The sequence below is a fragment of the Homarus americanus genome, unplaced genomic scaffold (assembly GCF_018991925.1).
Source record: "Homarus americanus isolate GMGI-L3 unplaced genomic scaffold, GMGI_Hamer_2.0 scaffold6317, whole genome shotgun sequence".
Taxonomy (NCBI): domain Eukaryota; kingdom Metazoa; phylum Arthropoda; class Malacostraca; order Decapoda; family Nephropidae; genus Homarus; species Homarus americanus.
In genome coordinates this window covers 16,310,096-16,320,319 of record NW_024730668.1, presented here as the reverse complement: position 1 = coordinate 16,320,319, position 10,224 = coordinate 16,310,096, and the positions used below count along the sequence as shown (strand labels likewise).

Sequence of the window (10,224 nt, the reverse complement as noted above, 5' to 3'; positions counted from 1 at the left end):
TAGAAGTCAGCGTGTCAGCAGCCTCCCCCGCCTCCATTTCACAACATCTCTCAATGTCATGCCACCGCTGGCAACATCTAGTGACGTCACGAAAGCTGCTCAAGAGTTTATCGGGTAACTGAACTATCGTACCAATGAGTAAATTTTTTCATTTACTTCGGAAAAAAATAATAAATAAATATATATATATATATATATATATATATATATATATATGTATATATATATATATATATATATATATATATATATATACATACAGTATATATACATATATATATATATATATATATATATATATATATATATATATATATATATATATATATATATATATATATATATATATATATATACATATATATATATATATATATATTGATTATTGTACCATATCTGTCAATTGAATTAGAGGGTCCTCAAGTGAACAACATATGGACTCTCACACTCAAATTTTGCACTTTATCTAAATTGCATGCCTAATGCAAATACATGATGTTCAAATGATCACCAGTTCGCTAATCTCCAGCAATGTAAATATTTCGGCTGGGCATTTGTATGATCACACTTGAAACCTATTCAATGATCATCAAGAATCTTTCACTAACGCCCCTACTACATTTTAGCACACACCAACCACTGCCTGGTCAGCGATCTACCTCAGAACCTCGTTCGTTAAACTAAAAATATAATATACTGTAAAATTTGAAAGATTTAAACCTCGAATATTTGTAAATAAAAAAATTGCTCACTGCACATACACACACACACATATACAGTTGAAGCATGTTATATACATACATATATATATATATACATATATATATATATATATATATATATATATATATATATATATATATATATATATATATATATATATATATATATATATATATATATATATATATATATATATATATAGCATATATATATATATATATATATATACAGTAAGTATGCTATAATCTAACGATCCTACTACTAATATTCCTATAATCTAACGGTTTACCCATAAATTGAGAACGCTATAAACTAACTAAACTCCAACAACCAAATAATTAAATATTTTTTTTTTCTAATTTATTGCTTTATTATTACAAACATTAATGATATTCTTTATTTCAGGGCTTAGATGCATATATGCACTTAAAATTTTACAATTTTATATTATATTTTTCAGTGCTAAGTGGTTGTATTTGGGGCCTGAAGCGATTAACTTATAATAAACGTAATGCTATAACGAACAAGGTTCTAGAACCACCAGGATTCATTATAGCATTCTCACTGTATATATATATATATATATATATATATATATATATATATATATATATATATATATATATATATATATATATATATATATATATATATATATATATATATATATATATAAATATGCACAAAAATAAATGCACAGGTACCACAGACGTACATATAAATAGCCTTCTTTTTATTCTCTGGAGCCAGAGGGTGGTAATAACATTTGTTTCTCTCCATTTACTTCTGAAATATTTCAAATTTTAAATCATCAAACAATTGACAACACGTCAATTTTGTTCTTTTTCACTTTCGTGTTTATTTCAGCGTTGTCATCAGGTGTCATCCACTTCATAATGGGCATCAACACACAGGCTGGTGGGTGATTTCTGGCTATAAGAAATCAGTTTGAGCCATCTTTTTGCTTATTCAAAAACTCCATTGTTTCAAAGATCTGAAAGGCCTGAACGATCGTGCCTGTTGGGTCCTAGGGATCACTGCAATGTATGCACTTGAAATATGACTTGAAAATAAAGAATAAGCTGAAGATGAAACCTGTCAATCAGCCTGTCTCCTTTGCAACAAACGATCAATGGTTCAGAGCGATTTATCACTGGCACAACGATCCTGGCCATGAGACTGCATGTCTTGAGCCACCACCCATGCATCCTCTCCTTCTGTTTTATTTGAAATTCTGAACATTAAAAATCTGCCCAAAATGCCTAAACCACCAAGTTTTGCAACTCTACCTCTTAAATATTGTGGTTTAGTGTGTCAAGAGTGGTGATGAAAATATCGTAAATACCAATGTCTACTATTAATTTTATACTGAACTTACGTTATGTTGATTCAAATTAAGATTAATGTATATTGGTACATGGAAAATATTATAAACTCGGTTCAACAAGAAAGATTTACACTCTATTAACACAGCTATCATCACACTCCTCCTCACTTCATTTGCCAGTGAGGAGATTGAAGAAAGGAAAAGTGACTCGAGATTGCTTTTTAGCTGTGTCGTACGCTACTGGTATCGGTATTTACTCATAATAATATTTATCTCCTATAAATAATTGATTTAAATTATATTTTTACAAAGAATATTCCAGACGTCATTAGTTTACATCATTAATTACTTGAATTGGCCTTATTTTAAGTAACTAACTATAAATAAATACGTACCAAAAAAGATCAAAACTGAGAAATAATATACTGTATGTATGTTGTGTTGTCAAAGTAAGAGGAATAATTGCAGTACGTATATGCTTTCACTAAATCCTAATGAAATACTGAGTAAATTGTTCTTTGTCGCGTGCTTCAGTTTATAAATTAAAAGAAAAATAATACAGTGTGTTTAATATATTACAGTATATTATAAATAAATAAATAAAACAATACCTGGTAATTCAATTGTTTCCAGCCGTCGAATGTTGTTAATTTCACTTTCTTTTACTGTCAATATAAATGACCACAATTTGCTTTTTTCTGTGTTTCCACAAAATTATTGGTCATTTGAAATATATTTTATATAATATTAATACATATATATGATTTAAAGAAAATAAATCTTAAATTAAAACCAGAGAGCTAAAATTTTGCGGTGAAATGGCACCTGGGGTATTCTCTTCCACCCCAACACCTCCTTCTTCCTTTCCTCCACCCCCATTCTAAATCCCATCATCATCATCATCATCCAGAGCCTTCTACATACACACCTCAAAGTAAGGCAAACCTTTCACTCATTTTGTTGAAATTTAGAAATTTTCGTGAGCTGGAACCACTACCCAAAACCCATTGAAAACAATGGTTTCGTAATCTATCGCTTGCTAACATAACGACCTTTCTGAACGGATTGAGTCCGCTAACCAACTGTGCCACTGTACTTAAATAATTCACCTAATTATTTGTTTTATTTATTTATTTATAATATACTGTAACATATTAAAACATTAACATTATTTTCTTTAATTTATAAACTGTTTTATGCAAAGAACGTTCTCCAAAGAAAAGTTTATTAGGATTTTATGAAAATACGTACTTCACTCAATTGTTCCTCTTACTTTGACAACACAACATACATACAGCATATTATTTCTCAGTTTTGATCTTTTTTTTTTAATTTTTGTATTTATTTATAGTTATATATAATAAATTTTAAAATAATTATTATAATCTTAATTTGAATCAGCCAAAGACTGCAGTGGCTTACGATGTTTTCATCACCACTCTTGACACACTAAACCACAATATTTAAGAGGTAAGAATTTTAAACTTGGTGGTTTAGACGACCCCCTAACTTTGGGCAGATTTTTTTAATGTTCAAATTTCGTCTTATAGGCCGTGATATACGGTGAAAGTAACCACAGAATTTGTCTTATGAATAAAGAGAAAACTGTATACTGTACAGTACTCTATAGATACAAATAAGAACAAATAATTGTAGGAGTATATTGTATGTGGAAGACAAGTGTTTATCTGGGAGCAGCTAGCAGAGAGGAGCGGGAGGTGGGGGGGGGGATGCATGGGTGGTGGCACCCTCCCCCTCTCTCCCCAAGATTCCTTTAACACTTCTTTATGCAATTTCACCACAATTCTCATATAATTTAGGATCATTTGGTACCAGGTTGATAAAATAATATCCTAAAAGAATCAGCTTTCCTGAAAAAAGAATCCCACGCTGAACACCATTAGTTATTTGTTTACAAAGGGCAAACAGCTGATTGGCTTACCACAATGTCTGTCTTCAACACTTAGTAAATTAGTACAGCACAGTCGTATAGTTATCATCACTTAATAAATACTATTGTAGTATATTTATCATCACTTAATAAATACTATTGTAGTGTATTTATCACCACTTAATAAATACTATTGTAGTGTATTTATCACCACTTAATAAATACTATTGTAGTGTACTTATTACCACTTAATAAATACTATTGTAGTGTACTTATCACCACTTAATAAATACTATTGTAGTGTATTTATCACCACTTAATAAATACTATTGTAGTGTACTTATCACCACTTAATAAATACTATTGTAGTGTACTTATTACCACTTAATAAATACTATTGTAGTGTACTTATCACCACTTAATAAATACTATTGTAATTGTATATCACCATAATACATCTGTGTAATTAGCCATATCACATAATAAATACTATTATGAATTAACCTTATCACCCTTAATAAATACTATTGTAGTGCATTTATCATCACTTAACCGTAATATTATGAGTGTAAATCAGCCATGTATCTGCATATACCATAGTTTTATTCATAAATCATTTGTCTAAGTGTTCAAGTAGCCAAACTGAGTCATCCTATAACACTCAAACGTAGTAAATAACGTTTTTAGGGAGGTATCTTCATATCAAATACTACAGTGTGTTATAATGACCCGTGATGTAAGCTGGTTTGCTGAAAGCTCTCTCACGAACTCATCTTGAGTATATAACCTTCTGATACAGCTTATTCTTTTATTTTCAAGTCATATTTCAAATTACATACAGTACAGTGGTCCCTCGGTTAACGAGCACAATCCGTTCCAGCAGGTTGCTCGTTAACCGAAACCATTGTTTCAATAGGTTTTTGGGTAATTGGTTCCAGCTCACCGAAAATTGCCTAAACTCAACAAAAAAAGGTAGAAAAGTACACTTACCGTATATCTCGGCTTATAAGACGGAATTTGAACATTAAAAAAATCTGCCCAAAGTTAGGGGGTCGTCTACATCACCAAGTATAAAATTCTTACCTCTTAAATATTGTGGTTTAGTGTGTCAAGAGTGGTGATGGAAACATCGTAAGCCACTCACAAGGTCTTACCACTAATTATTTTATACTGAAACTTACGTTTGGCAAGCTGGATTCAAATTAAGATTACCGGTATATTAAAATAATAAAAATATATTATAAACCTGTCTAACATACCGTAAAAGAGAATTATACCCCTGTAATAAACACAGCTATCATCACACACCCCTCCCCACGCCCCCCCCATTTGCCAGTGAGGAGACAAGAAAGGGAAAGTGACCGCGAGATTGGGCTATTTTTAGCCGTGGAGGTGGTCAGTAATGCATATCGGTATATTTACTGATAATAATACTTATCTCCTATAAATAATTAATTTAAAATTTATTTTTTTACAAGGAATATTCAGTAAATGACTGCATTAATTCTTGAAACTACTGACAGTTAAATACAGACGCTTAAGTGACGTCACTAGTGTTTACACTACACCAGCTGGTAACATTTGATGCCATTACTTGAAGTGAATTGGCCTTATTTTAAGTAACTAACCATAAATAAATACAAAAAGTAAAAAAAAGATCAAAAGTGAGAAATAATATACTGTATGTATGTTGTGTTGTCAAAGTTAGAGGAACAATTCAAACTGCAATTGTGTGTAAATGAGGCAGAAAGTCAGGTCAGCGCTGAACCTGGGACTTGGTCACAATTTTCGTAATGCCATATGGCAGCAGGGTCTACCATTAGACAACACATTATGCTTCCAATATCTTCCCAGGCGGTAGTATCTACCTGTTTGGTAGCTGCCTACTACCTACACAATTTTTAGTAATATTACTTTGATACATGATAAATTAGACAAACAATGAAAATAAACATCAAATTTAATTACCAAGACGCTTCCCATTGGCAGCTGTAAGAAGAGGGGGAGATGGGCTATTTTTATCCCGTCTTTGTGTCTGAAGTGGCCAGTAATACCATATATTTACTGATCATAATACTTATCTCCTATAAATAATTAATTAAAAATATATTTTTTACATAGAATATTCAGTAAATGACTTTTAAATAAATAAACAAATAATTCGGTAAATCTATTTCAAGTAAATGGAAAATAAGCAAACAAATGTTATTTACCACCACCCTTCCCTCTGGCTCAGGGTGAGATGGAGGGGAGATAAAGAAGGCTATTTATAGCCCGTCTTTGTGTCTGAAGTGACCAGTACCCTAATGCACCATAAATAATTCATTTAACATTTATTTTTTGTACATATATTTTGTTGTATATATATATATATATATATATGTATATATATATATATATATATATATATATATATATATATATATATATATATATATATTAGCAATAATTATTCTAGAACCTGTTCAAGATTAACACTGAAAATTTAAACCCTGAAATATTTTAAAATAAAATAAAAATTAAATTAATGTTAGACTGTCAAGAGCCTCACATAAACTGCTCGTGATCCGCTATAGCACCTCACTGTATATATATATATATATATATATATATATATATATATATATATATATATATATATATATATATATATATATATATATATATATATATATATATATATATATATATATATATATATATATATGTATGTATATATGTATGTATATATGTATGTATATATGTATGTATGTATGTATGTATGTACAGTGGGTATGCTATAATCTAACTGATCCTACTACTTATTATTCCTATAAATCTAACTGTTTTACCTATAAAATTGAGAATGCTATAACCAATCTAAACTCCTACAAATCTAACATATAATTTTTTTTTTTTCTAATTTATTGTTTTATTATTACAAATATTAATGATATTCTTTATTTCAGGGTTTAGATGCATATTTATGCACTTTTTAAAATTTTTACAATTTTATATTATATTTTCAGTGTTAAGTTTGTATTTTGGGGCCTGGAACGATTAATCCTATAAAACTAATGCTATAACGAACAAGGTTCTAGAACCAATTAGATTCGTTATAGCATACCCCACTGTATATATATACAGTAATACCCCGCTTAACGGTTTCGCTTAGCGCGATTTCACTGATATGCGGTGCCTCGCCAGAGCTGAACTTTCACTTAACGCGGATTTTTTTCCACGTATACTGCCGAAGAGAAGTCCGCCGAGCTATTTTTAGAATCGCCCCACCGCATGTTTTAGCTCATAAAATTCATACAAATTACCGCCAGAATATAATTTACATTGCTGGAATTCTTACAATATGATGATCATTTTGAATATAAACATCATAGATTTTGCATTAGACATACAAATTTTAGATAATATGTTTACTCTGAAAATATGTTATTTTTTGTGCAAATATATGACATTTGTATTCAAAATATTCCTGGGCTTACAAGGAATCCAGCAATGTCAATTATATTATCCTAACTTTAGTTTGAGGTATTATTTATTACTAAAAATGTAAATATTCTGGTTTTCCCACACATCTGGTAGGGACGGTTGGTGGTGGGGTGGGGGGGAGGGAGGGACCAACCTACCATCTGTTACCGTGTGAAGAATATTTTTTTTTTATTAACTGAAGATATTTGTTTTAGCTCACAAAATTCATACGAATTACCCGGTCAGAATATAATTTACATTGCTGGAATTCTTATAATTTGATGATCATTTTGAATATAAACATCATAGATTTTGCATTAGACATACAAATTTTAGATGTAATGTTTACTCTGAGTAAATATGTTATCTTTTGTGTAAAATATATGACATTTATATTCAAAATATTCCTGGTCTTATAAGGAATCCAGCAATGTCAATTATATTATCCTAACTTTAATCTGAGGTATTATTTAATACTAAATGTTAAAATTTAGTTTTTTCACCCAACATCTCTTGAAGGGAGGATTGGTGGGGGGTGGGGGGGAGGGTTGGGACTGACCGACCATCTGGCCCGGTTGGAAGAGGGGGGGAGGCAAGGTGGGGTACTTTGATTGACAGATAGTGTCGTGAAGAATATATATTTTTTTTTATTAACTGAAGATATTTGTTTTAGCTCATAAAATTCATACAAATTACCCAGCCAGAATATAATTTACATTGCTGGAATTCTTATAATTTGGTGATCATTTTGAATATAAACATCATATTTTTGCATTAGACATACAAATTTTAGATAAAATTTTTTCTCAAATTAACTATGTTATCTTTTGTGCAAAATATATGACATTCATATTCAAAATATTCCTGGTCTTACAAGGAATCCAGCAATGTCAATTATATTATCCTAACTTTAGTTTGAGGTATTATTTATTAAAATTTAGTGGTTTTCCCCCAAGCAGTGTAGTGTGAGAGGGGGAGGGAGTTGAGTCCATTATTTGAATGGACATTAACTTGGCGACTGTATTTCTCTATTTCTCTTAAGTATTAATTGTGTGCATGTACCATCATAAAATTAAGATGTTATTTTTACTACAACATAGGTATGTGCCTTCAAAAAGTGGAGTTTGGGGGTCGGGCCGGTTTCTATTGGAATTAATCCCATATGTTCTGTTGTTCACTTAACGCTGACCCCTGGGCCCTAATTGGACTGCTAAGTGGGGTACAATTGTGTGTATATATATATATATATATATATATATATATATATATATATATATATATATATATATATATATACTGTATGTATATATATATATATATATATATATATATATATACAGTAGCATATATATATATATATATATATATATATATATATATATATATATATATATATATATATATATTTCAAGTAAATGGAAAAATTTTACTCGACACAGACATTAGTTCCAGTTACCGGTAAATAGCAGTCGCTTCAGTGACGTCACTAGTGTTTACACTACACCAGCGGGTAACATTTGATGACATTACTTGAAGTGAATTGGCCTTATTTTAAAAAACCAAGGATGGTTGGTAAAGGACTACTGAGTCAGTGGGTAAGTGGCGCATTTGGGGTACTGGTGTTATACAGCGAATAGAGCTCAAAAGCTACTTTTTAAATGGAAATTTGGGGGGGCCGTCTTATGCACCCCGACGCCTTATAGGCCGAGATATACGGTACTTTGAGGTGTGTATGTAGAGGGCTCCTGGGTGATGATGATGGGAATTAGAATGGGGGTGGAGGAGAAGGGAGAAGAGAAGGCATTGGGGTGGAAGAGAAGTCACCCCATGGCACCATTTCACCCATAAAATTTTAGTTCTCTTGGTGTAATTCAAGATTATTTTCTTTAAATCAACGCTGCACTGCATTATATATTGTCAATATGTAAAATAAATTTCAAAATGACCAATAATTTGCTTGCAAACACATAAAAAAAGCATTTAGTTGAAGGGAGTCTCAAGCAAGATGTTACCTCCACTGAAAAGAGAGAGAGACTGGCGCCTGTTTGGTGTGTTGCCAGGCTGAATGGCGCGCATAAAACTAGTTTCTTTGCCTTCAATTATGTTCAATAATTGTTAAAATGACAAAAAAAATTAATATTAAACTTTTAAATCTATTGAATAGTATAAACTTCTTGATATTTACTAAAATAGTAAGGAATTTAAGCCCTAAAATCGATTACTGTATTGTCTGTCTAATACTACAGCTGGTGGACCGCCAAATGCAAGAGAAAACATGTTGAGGTCGGCTCGTAAAAAACTCGTAAATCGAGGGATTGCTCGTTAACCGAAATTAAGAATCTTATGGAAGGTAAATCGTTAACCGAAATCTCGTTAACCGAGGCGCTCGTTAACCAAGGGATCACTGTATTGCATTTTTTTCTCTTTTTACTGATGTTATATTAATCATGATGAACCATAAACCATAAGAGGCCAATCATATGAGAATATAATACTGAATAAATAAACAAATCTGACGAATGCAGCAACACCTGATCAGCCCCAGCCTGCTTACATACCCAAGTGTCTTAGTTCTCAGTAGGCTTATAGCAAATCTGATTAGACCACTGTACAGTTTTCTGTAAGTGTGGTTCACTTCATAAGATTTATTTAATAATCTTCCTTATTTGTAAAACTTTTTTTTCTTTGTATTTCTGGTGACCAGAGCATCTCAGAATCTGAAAAAAGTGAATTCCGATATATTGAAGTCTGATTTATCGGGGTTTTACTACTTATGATTGCTGTTTAGTTAAAATAATGCTAGTAGTCTATGCAATCT

The 10,224-nt window shown here is 30.9% G+C and overlaps 1 protein-coding gene across 4 annotated transcripts in view; it reads right to left on the bottom strand.

Annotated features, from left to right (window-relative positions):
- LOC121867245 (serine/threonine-protein kinase greatwall-like) overlaps window positions 1-10,224 on the bottom strand; it is a 219,980-nt gene that overhangs the window by 101,893 nt on the left and 107,863 nt on the right. The gene's annotated exons all lie outside the window — the stretch shown is intronic.